This window comes from Corapipo altera, unplaced genomic scaffold (genome assembly GCF_003945725.1).
Source record: "Corapipo altera isolate COAL_440 unplaced genomic scaffold, ASM394572v1 62, whole genome shotgun sequence".
NCBI lineage: Eukaryota > Metazoa > Chordata > Aves > Passeriformes > Pipridae > Corapipo > Corapipo altera.
In genome coordinates this window covers 7037616-7055980 of record NW_020884894.1, presented here as the reverse complement: position 1 = coordinate 7055980, position 18365 = coordinate 7037616, and positions in this window count along the sequence as shown.

Genomic DNA, 18365 nt, shown 5'->3' with positions numbered 1-18365 from the left:
GCTACCAGATTAAATCCCCAAAGTCTATTTTTACTAAGGAGTAAATGAAACCATGATGCAGCTGGAACGAAATCCTTCAGCCCTTCCACTGACACCTGCAAGAAAAGTAAATGTTATTACATGAAACTCCTTTCTGAAGATAAAAGTCCAATCTAGTTTTAAGATTCCAGAGCTTAGATGGCTGTGGGCACGTGGAACCCTTTCACTGAGTTTGCCACTTTGTGCCAGTTTAATAGCAGCCAAGCCATTAGTTAGTGGGGGTTATTAAGGAGAATAAGTGAAGTCAGCAGCTGTATCAGAGAGTCAATGACATAATTAACACCTTGGTTTAGAGGTGATTCTTTCCCCATCGGGAGGAGAAAATTAGGCAATAGGGAGATTCCCTGCATGGAAGGATTTATTCCTACGCCTGTGAACCTGTGCTGGGCACAAAGGCCAGATCTGCTGAAAGTTGAAAAGAAAAGAGGATGAGTAGAATCCAAAATCCTAATTAGGGCAGTAAGAGTTTTATGGCTGGCTGAGTTTTTAATAGATATTGAAGGGTAAGCCAAGACTAACAATCTGAGATAGACTCTAGCTAAGTGAAGGTGAACGATCGTGACATTTCTCAGACCTCACCCAGGATGCTCAGTGGGGAGCAGAAGATTGAGGAACTGATTTCCACTGCAGGAGCCACTTCTAGAAAGAAGCAAAAACACAGGGATATGCAAAAAGTCAACATTTCAGTGAACTCTTCCATATCAGCCTAATAAAATTATACCAAACATTGTAAAGTGGGACAATAAACTGTGTAAAAATATTATGATGATGTTGAGTATTAATTGAGAATTTTTTAATTTTTTTTTTACACAGACGTAAAGTACATTTTCCTATTAAAGTTTTTGAATAAGTTCATCTTCTCAGTTTTTTATATAAGAAAATCCCTCTAATATCACTCCAGTATGGAGACAAATAATGAATTTCAACTATCACAAAAAGAGAAATACAGTCTTTCCTTGAGAAGTTAAAAAAGACAGGGAATCTAGAGATTCCCTATGCACAGTGTTTCTCTTATGGTTTTAAATTTTTTTTCCTAATTTCTCTGTGTTTAAACAGCAGTCAGTTCCTGTTCTCTCTTTCCTTAGCAAAAGTACCTTTTTTTACCTGCTGTGCTTTCCCCCCACTTAATTATTTCTACATGGCAACTGAATTTGTTGAGTGTCATCTTTACATGCTATTTACCATCTTTATTTCTCTCCAGTTCTTAAAAATCCTTCTAGGGCCTCTTTTTTTTCGTCTCTAAACTTACCATAAATCTAAAGAAACAATAAAGACACCAGAACTAAAACATGTTTTTTGATAATAATCTCAGCAGTGCCGAATTCCAGAGATAATCCAGTTCCATCCAAGGCAGAATTCCCCACTTTTAATTTTACAGCTAAAACATGCAGCTCTGGAAAGATGACTTTATGATGGTTGAGTGCAGCCAAGCCTCCAAATTCAACCAAATTGAGAGTGTGTGACCAGAGCAAAAGAGAGGATGGGGAAGAGAGAATGTGTGAGAGGACAAGCTCGGGATGAGCACTTTAGATGTTTGCCATCGATTTTATTTGCCTCTGGAGCTATTAGGGGAACATATAATGTGTTTAGTTGCCTTTTGGTGAGATATCAACAGCTGGAAACATAGGGAGTGAAAAACCATCTACAGCCAGTTGGCACTTGGCAGTTCCAGTGGTCCATGGAGGGAAATTTTGGAAGCTCTGTTCTATAACTCTCTATTGCTGTTATCTATTAACTCCACAGCCATCTGAGGGCTTTTCAGCAGAGAAGAAGCTACTGATGCAATTCAACATTAACTGTAGAAACTATAGTAAGGTGAATGAGCAAAATTTATAAATGCTGCTGCCTTATCCAGAGAGATCAGAGTTTTCAAGTCCTGTCAAATTTTGTGGTTGCCAGGGTAACAGGTTTGCAATTCTAATGGTCCCTGAGAGCCTGGGAGATTGTACAATACACAATCATCTTCTACTACCTCCCTAAACCATGTAGTTCTGGACACACATAACTGGTTTCAATCAAATATGGCAAGAATTTCCATGTCAAATGTCCCTGAGTAAAGTTAAGAACAAATGTTCAATTAAACTGCGTGTTTAGTCCTTCTCTTTTGATACCAGCCCTGCAGAAACGATTTGCCTTTCTGTTTATTGAAAAAAATGCCAGAAGTTATAACATGAATCCCCTGCACATGTGGGGCTCAAGCTTTACCTGCACATTATGGAACTGATTCTATCCCATCTCCATGAAATGCAGCACAAACATCTAAGGGTAGGTGCAATTAGCAATTTTAAATTGGCTTTCTTAAAAAAGAAGAGAGCAACATAAAAGAGGAAAGACATCTGTGAAACTGCCACGAGTGAAACACAAGTGAGACTACAAAATCATGAAAAATATATTTACCTACTCCTTTGAGGGCAGTTACCTTCCTGTTTTTCCTCAGATAAAAATGACACCAATTTGCTATCCATGAGGTTGTTACATTTGAACAAGCTTGAAAAATCGTGAGCAGAGAGAAACTTCTCCCTTTTCACAGATAAAATTTTTTCCCTCTCTCTTTCTCTTGTTCTCTTTTATTTTCTTATTATTTTTTTCCTCCAAAAGAAATTCAGAGAATCTAAAACACTTCCAGAAAATGGAATTCTGGAATGGGAATGTGCTACCTGGTCTCCAGTGGCAGCCAGATCAGCCTGTACCTGAGCATTAATGTCCAGTCACAGCTGTCACTTACCAGGACACCACAGCTTCAGGTGACCACACCATCACTGGTGGTAAAATGGCATCATGAAAAGATAAATAAAGGACTTACCATAACAAAATGAATGTTAAAAGTGCTCCTATGTGTAATTGAATTTCTGGGAGCACAAAACGCTTCTGAGGACTCGAACAAATATTCTCCAGCCATTTTCTCTCTTTGAGCCTCTTATACTTCCTGTAAACAGGTAGCTGAGGGTTACAAAATTCATCATAAACAAAGGGTCATATTTTGAAAAAAAAAAAAAAGTCACCTCTTGCCCATTTGTGTTTTGTTTCTGTCATCTCTAAAAAGAACAAATAATAAACAGGGAATGGCTCTCAGAGCAATGGGCACTTCAGATTGTTGGTGTAAATTAAATTTCATCTTCAAGCAGAAAAGTAAAGGGTATAAAACATGAAAAGCTATGCATCACCTTTAGCCATTTGGGGTGAAAAAGTAACAACAGGTGTTTGAGTAGCCACTCAAAATAACCTGGAACTGTAACAGCTCACTCACAAATGACCTGCAAATCAAAACTTACCAGTAAAGAATTGCAGCCAATATTTTTAGTATTTAAATATATAACCAGGCTAAAATCTGTCTCCAGATCTGCCACCTGTAACTTATGTATTCACCATCATTCTAGTTTCATTATTAAATAGTTCCTTCTTTCTTAAAAAAAAAAAAAAAGTCTCAAACAAGTCATGTGCAGAGGGAGGGAGAGGGGAAGTAAAGTTATTTAATACATTATTCACTAGAAATTACTCTAACAGCTTTATATTCAGCCTCGTGGTATCATTGCTTGAGGCAGAGATAACCTTCACCAAGTGTTTCCAAATTAGGTGTCACATAATACCCTGGCTGATATTGTCAATCCAGCCCTGTACAGCACATGCAAATGGGAACTGTGCCGTGCTCCACGAGGCACTGTGTAAAAATCCAACAGAAGGAAACAAGGCTGGAGCACTTATCTTGCAGGAACAGAGACGAATCTTTGGGGGAATTAGCTCAGGCCGTTGCTGTCAGGCTGCTCTGCTGCCGAGTTACATCTGTCACAATAATTCATCTTTTAATGGCTGGAGACCTGCAGCTGTAATTCTGCACTAAAGTCTATCCTAAAATTTATTGAGGAAGTTTCAGTGTGTTGGGGCTACATTTCTAGATGGGTTCTAATCTTCGTTAACTCTCAGGAGGCAGAGCTGCAGGAGACCATTTGTGCCCAGCTCTGGGAGCACTGAGAACTCACCACACTCAGCACTTACCTTGGCTGGGGTCCTGATCCTACCACAGGGGTTGGTGTGGGACCAGACAACTGAGGAGAGACCTCAGATGCTCAGTGGGTATACCCAGGCCTTTCAGGGATAAAGTCTTTCCCATTCCTATCAGAAGACAGCTCATGGTTACAAACAAACCCTTGGGAAAAAAATTAAATACACACACACACATACACAAATATATATATATGCTCTCCTTACTGAGATCTTCAGAAAAGCCTCATAAACCTGAACTACTTATGGGTGGCACTGTGCAAGCTTATTAAAATGAGATGGCACATGTTTTTAGTAGCAGGAGACATTAAAGAAGGACTCAGGAAGGTCCTTGTTGATGTTGTATTCAAAAATTTGTTGCAGGAAAAAAAAGGGAAATCACCTCTAATGATGTGAGAATGGAAGAATTTATTGCTGCTCCAATTAAAATCAAGCAAAAGATGTTACTCACCCAGTTAAAATGTCACCTGCACAGCAACACAAATTGTTTGATTAAAGGAGGTGGGGGAAAGAATTAGTAATGCAATTAGAACTGTAATATATGGGATATGCCACCTGTTATCTGTCCCTGTTTTTTGGGGGTTGTCCCTGCTCAGGGGTCACCACCCATGCCTTCCTGGTGCTGCCATGCCTCAGGAAGAATTTGGAGTCAAGAAAATTCCTGTCACAACAGTCTCTGACTGACAAAACCAAACTGCACCTCCAAACAGCCTCACCCACCTAATTTTACATACAATTTCTTACTCTCGGTGTGCTGACCACAAAACAGTCCTTCCAGTTTTAATAATGGCATTTTAACATCCTTACCTGAGACAGGGGAAGCAGATGGAGTTAATGACGGAGATCAGGCTACAGGTTCAGGGTGAATAAAACAGGGTGATTCCTAGAAGTGATTAATGAGATAAAAGGCACCTTAATTTGGAAATGCAGAAAACAGGAGTGGTTAAAATTCTTGCCAGACCACTGCAAGCAGTTGGGTCTCCACTTCCAAAATTCTGTAAGGCCATGAAAAAAGGACAAACCAATTGTGTCTGGAGGGACCAAGATGACTATTTACTGATTTTTACATTTGGCCACATAACTTTCCACATGTGCCATCATCCCCTACAATTACACATTTTACATGTGTTGATGTGTGCATTAGTCTGTTTTGCTTGATTGAAAGATGGGTGATTGCAGGCACTTCTTCATTTGAAACAAAACAAGCAAACAAACCCCACTAAATTTCAGTGCCCTGTAATCAAGAGTAGCTCAATGTCTCGTGTTTGGGAGGATTATCAGGCAGATAATGCTTTTCCAAAGGCTTGGGTTTTTCAGAATAGCACTCTGGGCTACACAAAAGCTCCTCCAAAGGGTTACCTCCTGCTTCTGCCAGGCTGACCCCAGAGTTCATCACAGCTCACTGAAATAACCTTGTTGGGTGCTGCACTAACAGCAATTTGGATAATCCACACCATGGATAAGCTCACACATGGAAAATTCTGCCCCCCTCATATTTCTTTTTATTTCATCACTGTGCACAATTCTGATGGGAAAACACCCTCTTTCCATTATTAAGCATTTTTGCACATTTACAGGTGTACATTTTTTAAAAGATATCAGATATGGTCTGTGCTTATTTTCTAGAAAATTTCAAGGCAAAATTTTATGTCCCCACCTCTCTGACTTTAAAACTGGATATACCCAGCAAAAAGCCCACCTGCTTCAAAGCCTTGCTTGGTGCCTCAGTACCAATGGCAGCAGCAGCCACCGTGCTCCCATTTCTCCAGAACTTGCTGTCAGTGGGTTCCAAAGCTGGAGAACTGATGTCTTCATTTTATTCATCTACTGTTGTGAGACAGATACTGCTTTTGCTCCTCTTAATGTGTCATGATGCAACTGTTAATTACATTTTAAAACCTAGCCATGTTTCTTTGAATCCCCTTGCAGAGGCAGTATTTTCTGTATGTTTATTCCAATTTCTTTATGGGATGGTGGTTATGCATGACTGATTAATAGGCCCCAAGCTATACTCAACCTGTTACCCGCAGTAAATTGTTCTTTCTGTTGTCTCTGTCATTTTCTTTAAAATATCAAGCTGTTTTATAATTAAAGAGTCCCTTGAAGGTCTTGTTTCAATAAACAATCATTCCTTCCACTGTGTGAAGTTCCTGTGCTAATAAACAATTTAACGGCGTATATTATTTTTCCTGTCTCCACAACCAACCCTTTATGGAAGACCCACTGAGGCAAAATCCAAAATGTGATGCCAACTACACGTACAGATTCAAAACTTCAGCATGTGTTGTGCAGCTCAGGCCTAGACCTGCTCTTAATCTGCATATTGTGTGAGTTATAGAAGATTAATTGCTCACAGTAGTGTTTGGACGCTTTCATATGTCACCCAGAAGATGGCTGAAGAGTTACTTATCTCCAGCAGCTTTATCCTTAATTACCTTTCTCGCTGATAATTCCAAATTTGGGATTCAGTGCACAGCGAAAATCTCCTGTATTAATTAGAGATTGTAACTTTGTTATACAATGTGTTTTCTATGATAAACGGCTTTTCCTCGAATACTGAATATTTTTGTGGAAATGGTAAAGTCTTTAAAAGTTTTGCAATGCTGCCAAAAACTTTCCCCAGATTTTTAACATTGCAAAATATAACACGGTGACACTGGGCCTTATGCATGAGTGTACATAATTTTTTTCAGTCACTCATAGCATTGAATATAATTGCATTGTTCTGGGGAGGAAAAAAAAGGATAATTACTCTGGGCTTTTTAATTTTTAATGCAATTTAATAGAAGTGTTTCCCTAAAGTGATAAATCATTATAAAAATTTGTACAAAATCAGGAAATCAGATCAATTTGAGGTCCTACCAAAGCATCTATGAGTTAGGTTTTTAATCACTGTTTTAATGAGCTACACTTTGGCAGCAAGCTTAAATTTCTAAATATTTGATCATGACAGTTCTTTGATTTGGGTGCATTTGAATACCAGGATGTCTTGTTTTTCTTTTCAGACTCTACTTTCTGTACAATTTTAGACAGATTCTTTGGCTGATATAGGATGTCATCGTTCTTCTGAAACACTGAAGATACAGCAATTTGTGTTAGATATGAACTTGCCCTAAAGACATCAGTTTTTTTTCACATTTAAGAGCATTCTCTAAGAAAAATAGATTAGATACTACAATCCCCACATTGGTATTTTTTCAAATTACTTTTGGTACTTACCTGCCTTCACTTATAAATGTTACACAGTCCCTGTTTCCTATTGGTAAGTGTTCTCTGTTGATGTAATCCTGTATTATAAAATTTTGCACTTGCTCCATTTTCACTCTCCTCTATTACATAAAGTAGCCTACAAATCTGTGGCTCACTTCAATATAAATATACATGTGACAAATTGCTGAGTTCCTTGGGTACACTTTCCAGATGCAGCAAAGAAAAACCACAGCACTGTGCTCATATTACTCACAGTTAAAAAATATCCTTCAAAGACAACACATGAACGCTCCATAACCTGCAAAATTATTTTGCTCATTTCATTCTCCTCTGCTTTCAGGACTCTGATTTTTTTTTTTTTTCAGTGGCTGTTGGCTTTTCATTTGTCCAGCAGCCTTCAGTTTGATGTAGTTAGACGGGAGTGTGCTGTTTTTAAGCTGTTGATTCCACTTCAGAGCTGCCTTGTGGCAATCCCGGCGGAGCATCCTCATTCCTCATATCGAGATTCACCATTTCAGAGGAACCTCCCGCCTCCAGTTCAAGCCCTAACAAAGTAAAAATGTTCTCACGAACAGCCTGAAGGCTTTTGGCAATGTCTTTGAGATGGGAATTAAGAGGGTGATGAGAATTACTTGCCCAAAGCCCCAGGATAACGTTGCCTGGTGACACAGGTACTGCACAGTGTAAGAGGACAGACCATCTCTTGTTACTGACAAATCCTCCCCCTGCTCCAGATTTTGGTTATTTTTTTTCTCCCTTCATTTCAACCTCATTACACAGACATGCCAATAAATTTGCACCTGATTTCCTTAAAAGCTTACCTGCTCTCTTTTCTGGCTTTTTTTGTGGTAGCTTCCTTTATGTTAATAACAGAGCAGCTTTTTCATAAATTCCCCAGTCTATAGGCAGCATCTGAAAGCATATGCAGTACTTTAATATACCCATCTCTGATCATCTGGCATGTATTTTATCAGCTGTTGAACATAACCAATAGGATAATGGAGTTTTGTTTCTTCCCTCCCAGGAGCTACAAAATGATATTCTTCCTCTCAGTGTCTTCAATGACACACGGTTTTCACTTTATTTCCGTGCAATGGGAAAGTTTCATCTTTTTTTTTTTTTTTAACCAGATCACATTAGAATTTTCATCAATTTTCTGTGTCCACCCAGAAGACACTATAGCAATTCCCCCTAGGGTAACAGCTGCTGCAGCTACATGAAAATCTTTGTCACTACCCCATTATTCAACACCGGACCTCAGTCCTCCAGGTATTTTTGTCTTTATGATCATAATCTTATCATTCATATCTATGTCTATGGTGTGAGATGGTGTCATTAGTCCTTTATGTTCTCATTTTTGGTTTTCAGGATGGTTCCCTGCCTTGTTTTTCACCAGAGGGACTTGGCAGAATTAGACATGCCCAAAGCGGGGCACTCAGGACAGGACAGGGATTGTGTGCTGTGCTGGCAAAGGTCAAGTGAGGCAGAGCTCTGCTGTTAAAGGAGGTGTGACACAAGTACAGAGATGCAGGTAGCTCAGGAAGTTTCAGTGGAAAACAACTGCTCTTTCTGGGACCCAAAAGCAGAAGGAACCCAAAGCAAACCTTGTCAGAGAGTTCCCACCACTGGAGAAGGGGTACTCCTGCCTGGACTAGACATCCTCTGATTCAGCCCACAGCCTCTCCCTTCTGTCTGGCCAGGTGACACCCTTCCACCTTGGCTTTTTCTACTTTCCAATCCTGTTCTAACAAGACAGGAACAGCCCTTGTCACAAAGTGCAGCACAAATCCCCTGTGGGAGGCTCCTGTCTGAGGCTCCATTGCTGTGCTGGGTGACCTGCACTCAACTCGGCCTGGTGCCTTCCTCCATCCACCAAATAACTTACTCCTAAACACAGGGGCTTTTGGCATGACATCTCTCCTTCCCATGTTCATCTCGGATTAGCCAACTCTCCTAAAAATGCACCATAACTGCTCATGATCTTTCGGCGGGGTTCATCCCTGCCAGCCACAAAAGGGCACGTCATTAGCATGAGAAAAAGGTCTCTGCAAATAAGCCAGAAGCATCCTGCAAACCCAGGAGCAGAGTTCAGGTAAGGCAGGTCTTCAAAGCTGTTTGGGTATCTCTTGTTAGAAGATATTTGAGGCCTATTTAAAAAGAAAATCTGGGAGGATGCCCTTAGATGGTCCCTAATTGTGCTTACAGTAAAGTCATATGTGATGTCATTCAGTGGAAATACTTGGCATAACTAAATTAACCCCTTTGCATGCAAACAAAAATCAATAGAAGCCCATAGATGAGAGAATAAGTGGATATTTTTAAACATTACTTTCTTCTTTCAAATTCCTTCTGAAGATTACCCCTTTTTATTTTAATAGGGATTTTTGAAGATGTACAGCCTATTCCACGTAAACCATAGTGAACAAGTGCCCTTCCACTGATAAATGCAGTGTACTGGAAGTGAAAAAAAAGAGTGTAGCAAAGGTCTTAGAATTTTTACAACTACTAAAGGAAAAAAAGGCTGCCATGTTTTAGAAGAATGGATCCATCTGCTGCATCTGCATGAAGCATCAACTACTTACTTCACCTTGTCTAGAAAACGGGTCACTAAAGAAAACAATAAAAATCAAAACAAAGCATAAAAACAAAGCAGAAAACCCCTAGAATATATTTGGGTTACAAATACAACAGTTATAGAACAATTGTCTTCCTCTGAAGCACAGAGAGCCAAATGACTCATCACAGAGGGTTCTATCCCATCAGAGATGAGGATTTAACCCCAGCTTTGGTCTGTGCTGAGTGCATTGGCACAGATCTTCCAACCAGAGTGTCAGAGGAGATTTGGAATAACATTCTGCCAAAGAAGGGCTGGACCAGCTGTCTAGTTAGTGCTAAGCTCTAAAGAATTTTTGTTTCAGGGCCCAAATGAAAATTCAGGACCACAGGGATCCCCTGTGCAGCCACAGCCATGAGCTACAGCCAGGACCTCAAGTAAAACCTATTTCACCCCAGCTTGGAGTTTTAGAACTGTCATAAGCAGCTATCAATTTTGCTGAGTGAGCATGCATATATACATATTTATTTGTTTATAAAATATACATATATACAAGCATATGCACCATACCTTGATGGGTTGGCAGAAGGAAATCCCAATAGCAGTATTTTTTAGTGACTTGGTGCAGTAAAACATCCTTTTTCTGTTTAAGACCAAAATAAGAGAGAGAAATATCAAGACCTTAAGCTAAAAATGACCTAAAAACATATCAGTGATTTAAATCGAGAGATCCCCTTCTTGTTATTCTTTGACACTTTAGGTCTTTTTTTTTTTTTTTTCCTTCTCACCCCTCCCTTTTATTTTTCACCTTTGTTCTCAGTTTCTTTGTTCTCTTTAATTATAATCCTTCTAAGCCTGGACATCTCTCTCTATTCTGCTCCAATCATTCCTTGAATACTAACTAGGAAAAGAGAGTGAGCAGTTTCTTCTCTATGCTCTCAAATGTTAATATCAGAGAAGTGCTGAATCAAACACCAGTCATGCCACAGCAGTACCTCTGAGCCAAAATGGGATGATTAACTCAGCTCCCATAAGCAGGCTTGCTTTCAAAGCAGAGGGGAGGCCCTGGAAGAATGAAAAGGGCAAATATCATCCCTAATCTCACAAGGAGGTGAAAAGGAAGACACAGACAACTGGAGATGAGCTAATTTAACTTCAGTGCCCAGAAAAACGCTAGAACAAAATATTAGAGAATTAATTTGTCAGTGCCTGGGGAGTAAATAACTGACAAGAAATAGTGATAATTTTCAAGGATCTGTCATGTCAAAATTGTCTGGTTTCCATCTCTGGCAAGGAACTTTGCCTAATGGATAGAGAGGGAGATTTTAAATTCACTAAGACTCCTAGTTAATAATTCCTACTCAGCAGCATAGATCCTTGAAGCTGTTGTTGAAGGATTTATGCTGCAGATGCTGCTGACGTGCACCTGGACATGCCACTGTCTGGTGAGCAGATACCATCTTCACCAGGCTGATCTTCATCAGGTGCCCACCAATAGAGCTCCTCAGGGAATCACAGAATGGTTTGGGTTGAAGGGACCTTAAAGCTCATCTCATTTCAACCCCCTGCCATGGGCAGGGACACCTTCCACTAGCCCAGCCTGCTCCAAGCCCCATCCAACATGGCCCTGAACACTTCCAGGGATGGGGTAGCCACAGCTTCTCTGGGCAACCTGTGCCAGGGCCTCCCCACCCTCACAGGGCAGAATTTCTTCCCAACAGCCAATCCAAATCTACCCTTTTTCAGTGGGAAGCCATTCCCTTTTGTCCTGTCACTCCAGGCCCTTGTCCAAAGTCCCTCTTCAGTTCTCTTGGAGCCTCTAGAGGTGCTGGAAGGGGCTCTAAGGTCTCTTCAGACACTTTTCTTCTCTAGAATGAATGATTCCAACTCTCCCTGACTTTAGGGGAATACATAGAGCACAGAGCTCTTCTGTTGGGCCATGGACAGCCCATGTGCATTTTCCCGTCCAGCACTCCCTTACTGGAAGGAGGGAGGACATCAGCTGAATAAACCTGCTCCAAGAACAGTCATGTGGTTAGTGGGGCACAGAGGGCTTGTCTGGCCATAAACTGCTAAAACAATGCAAAGTCAGACAGGTAACTAATAAATACTTTTGGGAAAAGGGTTATCAACTGAGCTAATAAAATAGAGAAATATCCCAAAGTTCATCAAATTTTTAAAAGGAAAAATGCAAGTGGGTTCATTTTGGAAGGAGAATTCAAACAGACAAATACAACATTGAGTAAGTAGGAGAAATTCAAGAAAGGATGACAGAGTGGGCCACAAACAACAAATTCATATTGTGCTGTAATTTTCACTTCTCAAGTCAAAGCTCTGAAGGATCTGGAACCTACATGCCCTTTCCCTACATACTCCAGGTCCTCCAGCCCCGGATCACAGCCTTTACTTATGGGCCGTTTGCTGATGAAAAAGTAATTGCTGGCTGCTAAGATGTTAGTTTTGAGAATCTGGAGTTTGGCACCTTAGCCCTCAGTAGCTCCTATTTAATGAAACATTCTCCTGTAATCTCAGGAAAAAGGGTTTTATCTTTTGTAATAATTAAAATATCTATTATAGAGACTTTGAGGAAATTGATTCAAAATTAATAAACGATTAATTAGTTTGCTTAGTTAGGTACACCATGTTGAATATTCTGCCATCAGTACCACCTCAGTCCTCTATCAAAAGGTTTGTACTGTTCCTTTACAGGAGATTATAAATCACTTGAGGGCTGACCCAGCCCGTGATCCATTGTTGCTGGGTCTATCCCTGTGGAATGCTGTCCACGAGGAGCACATTAAGTTTCTACTCCAACACAAACAATAACTATAATAATTTGTCTACCAAAATGCTCTCAGCCATTAGGGAGAAGAGCTGATACAACACAACACTGATGAAAGGAAACGAGGCATTTTCGTAATCACCTTGCTCCCATAACTCTTGCAGATTAAGCTCAGTGCTGCCATATTTAATTCCCAACGCCGAAGGGAAAACTAAAATCCCAAATATTGCTGCCATTGTAACAAAACCAATCGCTCCATCAATCTTCTTAAAGTTCTTCAAACTACTCCCAGAGTTAAACTGAGTGTGACTGTTGTGCTGAGAGAGGAATTTGACCCGTGGCAGGGTCTGGTGCCAACATATTTATACATCCATTTCCAGAGTGGAGCAGGTTTTGTGGTTTGTAAGCTTTTTATTCCCCATAAAGATGCAACCTAATGTGCCTCTGTAATGCTTTTCACTTAACTTGTACTGAGATAGCTCAGAGTGTATCTAAAATGTTACATAATTATTTCCAAGTTCTGACTCTCTTCCCCCCCTCTTGGCATTTAGCAAATGCTATTTTTGCACATGTAAGTCACGTTCTTCCCAACTACAGAGCCTTTTCACAAAAATCAAATTAATCTTCCACAAAAATCAGATTCTCAGTATGAATGTCCAATTTCATTGAATTTTTTTATCGCTTCGTGCTCGTAGGGCAAACCAGTGAAAATAGAACCGAAATGTCAAATGAAATGTATGGCAAAGCAATTAAGAAGAAACTTTTAGCATTTGTTACAGATTAATATGTTAATTATGGCACATATTGTGGAAAAAGATTAAGTATCACCAAAGCAAATTTATTTTTAACCAGCTTTATTCCTCACACTTCATAAATTAACCAGCAGAATACGTAATGGAGAAGAATTCAGACACTGAGACTGCTTGAAATTATGCAAAACTCCAAAGCATACAAGGATGCAATAGTGTCTCTGCTTTAAAATAAGCACTTCATCAACAAGAATCCTCTGAAACACCTATTTTTATAAACTGCTTGGAGGTATCTCTAACCTTGCCTTTGCCACAGTGACAGTGCTAGAATCGATATTTTAAACTCTATTTTTGTCATGTAACATACGAAGACGGACTAAACATCGATTCTAAGCGTAACAATGCAAACCCCCATCTGATGGTAAAAAGTGGTTGAGAGAAACAGCTGCACTTGTAAAACCAACAAAAGGTTGCGATGGAAGGCAACTCTGAATCTTTAAACACAGCAGCACGTGCTGGGAGACGTTGATGCTGCATCAACTTCTCATTCATTCCTGAATTTTTATCTACGTCCAAGCTGTAAAAAGTCTTCAAACCCAGCATCTCAAACAAAAGCCATAATGAAGACCTTGGGAGTTTTGCCATGGATTTCAGGAAAAGTAGGGGTTTGAGTTATTTTCAGAAAGTTATATGGATTCAATAGCCACTAAGTCAGCAGAAGTTTCTCCTCTAATCTCAGCAGGTTTGAAGATGGGCTCATACAGAACATGGGATAGGAACAACTTGCAGCCCTAAGTCTGATCCTCTCCAAAAGCACAGCTTTTGTCTGTCTCTGTACAGCTTCTCTACTGCATCATCAAACCACAGTCCTCATGCTGACATGCTCCTCGGGATAAACCAGTAGAGAAATGGGAAATACAACCCATATTGTGGAATTTATAGAGCAACCAATGTAATTTACATTAAAACTAAAGTTGGATGGTGTTTGCTAAACTCCTGTTCTGGGCAACTTTCCGAATATTTTGACACATTGAGTATGACAAATAATTTCCTCCTGGTATAAAGTATTATTTTTATAACTAGAAAAAGAAAGTGATATGCTAAATTAGAGATCCATCTGTCAAGAACAATCCTACATTGAGTGATATGTGTAAGCATTTGAGGTTAACAAAATAACAGCAAATTTCAAACTCATTAATCCTGTGCTTGGTAATCAGTAAAGAATGATGTCCCCATCTTTTTGAGGGTTTAGAGGACTTTTTGTAACCTTTTTTAGAAAGTCCTTCATTAGATTTCCTGTAAAATATTAATTCTACTTTATTTTTGAGGACAAACCTGTAATCGAAACTCACAGGTTTGATATCTGGAAGAAAACCAAGGTGATGGGACCAGACAGGAATATAATTTTACTACTGTTTGGGGATTTGCCTCCTAGAAGAACACCAGAACAATCAAAATCAGTAACCTGAATTCTAAGAAGCTACTCAGCCATCCCTCTCTCTCTGGTATGTGCAGGTGATACAGTGTTCTAATTCTATTTGTTGTTTATTCGTTCTCTGGACTGAACCAGGATCCCTTTGTCCTCAGTGCTCTTTCAGCACATAAAACAACACATCACAAATTTTAAGAAAACTGATGAATCTTTAGCCATTTTAAAAAACAAGAACAGAAAGCCCAAGAAAAATTCTGCCTCTCTTGGCTGCTACTGTGATGCAGAAAGAGAGAGACATGGGGGATAACATTATTGGAATTGCAATTCCAGAGGCACAATTACAATTTGTTAGAACGTTGTTAGACCATCATGAAAGAGATTGGTTTAGCAGCCACTACATTAAGAGGAAAGAGTCTCAAAAACTTCAAAAATCTTGAGTTCAGGCCCACAGAAGTCCTGCCAGTGGCACTCCCTTTGGTACATCTCCTCCCTATTGCTTTGCTTCCCTTCCAATAACCCATTTGTCACATGCTCCTCTCACAGATGATCTATATCCTCCTTGGGACACTGCAATGCTGACAATCAAATCTGTTCTTGGCCACTTCAGCTGCAGCCTCTGGAGTTTCAAATTGCTGAATAACTCTAAACATATCTGGAAAGCCATTAAAGATCAATCCCCTCAGCTTTCTGCAAGCATATAAGGGGTTATTCATTCTTAAAGTCCATAAACCTAATGGTTTCCTCAGACACTCAGTCAGTCTCTACTGTGCCTGTAGGAATTGAGACGTATGTTGGTCATTCTCCGCAGTTGGCCTTTTCATAAAGTGTTATGAGAAAATCCAAGTTGCTCAGTTTGGAGTGTAGGTGAGGCCAGGCAGGTTGTTAAGAAGTAGGAGTGCCAAGTGCACTTGGAAGAGAAACTGTTATATCTTCATTAAAACATATTTTTAGCTTTCATTTCCAACTCAGTCATGTGTTTAAGGAGCCTCTGACTGATTCTCCTTCCCATGGAGAGCAGGCAAAACTAGCAAACAACTTCCATAAGTTCCTTATATCCTTATAGATTTTTAATTGAAATGCAACTCCCACAGCACCTCATTAGTTCATTGAATGTTGTATTAGTTTAATTTACTGAAGGGGTTTTTTTGCACCTGCCTCACACATTTACCCCATTAAGCGTGTGCAGTTTTATCAGAGAACTGCTCAATTAAACTAAACGATTGTTCAAATTGAATATTTCATTATAGTAACAAGGTAAAAAGCTACTTGGCAGGTATTAGCAAACATGGCTTGCTGCACTGAAACATGTTTTCAGATTAAACTGTGGCACTTGGACACTTCAGCCTGCAATGTCAGTGGAAAAAACTCCAAGCAATTCCAACAGCCTTTGGAGAAACTTTTAAATTAGGTGATGTTTCTTTAAGATTGCATCTCTAAGAGAAGCTAATTAAAGAATGGGTTCAAATAAATTTGGTAGTTTTTGACTGATTTCCTGTACTCAAAGCTCTATACGTGCACCCAAAATTCAATATAGAACTTACGAAAACTGAAGAGTTTTGCTCTGTCTCATTGTTCGGGTTTTGTTTGAAACTCGGCACCATTTTGTGGACCTTAATGACAATTCTGGTTCAAAGGTAGGCTCAGGCTGACTCACACATTACACGCTTCAGCTGCAGTGTCTCAGAGCACACTGTTCCTGGGAACAAGGGACGTTCATTTTCCTGCAGAAAAGTGGGCAAGTTGTAGGTAGTACAATTTAAATTGTGGTAGATTTTTGTAATTCTCTGATGGTTCAGTTCTGTCATCCTCATTCACACTGAACAGTGGCTTAATTTGAATTTAGCCAAGTGATTCACTGGGGAAGCATTTGCAAGTGAAATATTATTCTGTACAATCAGCGCCTTGGAGCAAGGTCAGGAAGCCTCGCTGTAAACAGCATTTTAAAAAGAAGACAAGAGCTGAACAAAGAGATCAGAGGGATGAATGTAACCACTGCACAGAACACAACCTCACTCTGCTCCTCTTCCATGCCAAAACAAGCTCACCCACCCTGCCCACAGCTCAATCAGACACCACAGAGCTGTCTTACAGGTGAGTCAGAGCAAAGCAGACTGTGTTGTTTGGTGTGATGGGAACATGTCTTGGCACAGCTGATGCCAACTTCCCATGGAGACTGGGAGGGAGTGTGTCCTGGGGGTATTATTTCCTCAGAGCTGCCTCATTTCTAGCTGGGCTAGGAGGCTGGATTATATTTAATCACCATTTTATAGTACATCCTAAAGCTTGCACCCTCATTATGCACTCTCACTTCAGCTGACACAGTTTAATCAGGTGTCTTGTTGTAAAAGGTACTTCACTAAATCAGTGCAAAACTCCTGTGCAGCCCATTACAGCTCCATGAAGTGCCGAACAGCAATTATGGAACAGGAACATCTTCACTGATTATCCCACACAACTCAGCCCTTGCAGGGGATGGAAGGTACAAGGAAATACAAGTAAACTGCCTCACTGGAGTTGTATTTAATATCTCAACAAAGCAAACCTCTATCCCAGCCTTTTACTTTTCAGAAACTCTTATTTGACCTGGCACAAACCATACAAGTTTGGAAGCAGAGACATGGAATCATATGGAAGGGACCATAAAGACTATCTCATTCCAACCCTCTAGCAATCAGACCAGGCTTCTCAGAGCCCTGGTTAATATAATGTCTAATGAACTTGCTAATAAATAAATAAATGGAAAAGAAATTAAAAATCTGTTTTGACAAAGGAAACAACAACCAAAAAAAAAAAACAAAAAACCAAAACTATATCTCAATTAAACATTTTATCAAATCTGAAAAGACATTATAAATATAGATATACCTTTCACGCAAAATCATCCACTAACTGTGATTGGCTCTCAGGGAAAACTGAGAATTCCCCAGTCTGCAGCGAGGCCCCTTGTTCAGCTGCCACAACTACTGCTGTAGTGCTTTCTCTCCCACTGGTTGCTGGTGTTGCCAGGTGACTGGCATCACCAGCCAGCTTGCAGCAAGAGATTTAAGATCCTCTTGATTCAACAGCTTTACTGGATTGCTGGAAATTAATTACTAGAATTACTGAGGAAATTAAATATATCAAGCCAGGAGTTTGCCAATAAATTGAAAGAGAAACTGCAATGTACTGTACTACTGCAGTGAACTAAATGGAATAAGGGTTGGACAGCTGTGCCTATCTTTCTCTTGGTGAAACAAAACAACTTCCAGATCATTATCAACCAAAACTGTCCCATTAAAGATAAGGAGGCTATCAGCACCGGCAAAATTAGCAGGCTTTGTCTCCAGAGTGACAGGTTGATTAAAGAGCTTTCCCTTGAGGGACAGACAGCAGGGTGGGAGTTTATCTCCCTGTGGGCACACCATGGATGGGCACAACTAGTTAGTGATGGAGTTGAAGGTGGTGATGTGCTAGTGATGACAAAACCCCTCTTTTGCCCTGAGAGAACGAAACCCACAAAGCACTTCCCCAGTCAAGCTTGACTGGAGTCTCCTCTGGGCTAAATCCTTACGCAGATTCCTGTCCATGGATCTGCAGCAGCTCCAGGGCCTCTGAGGTGAC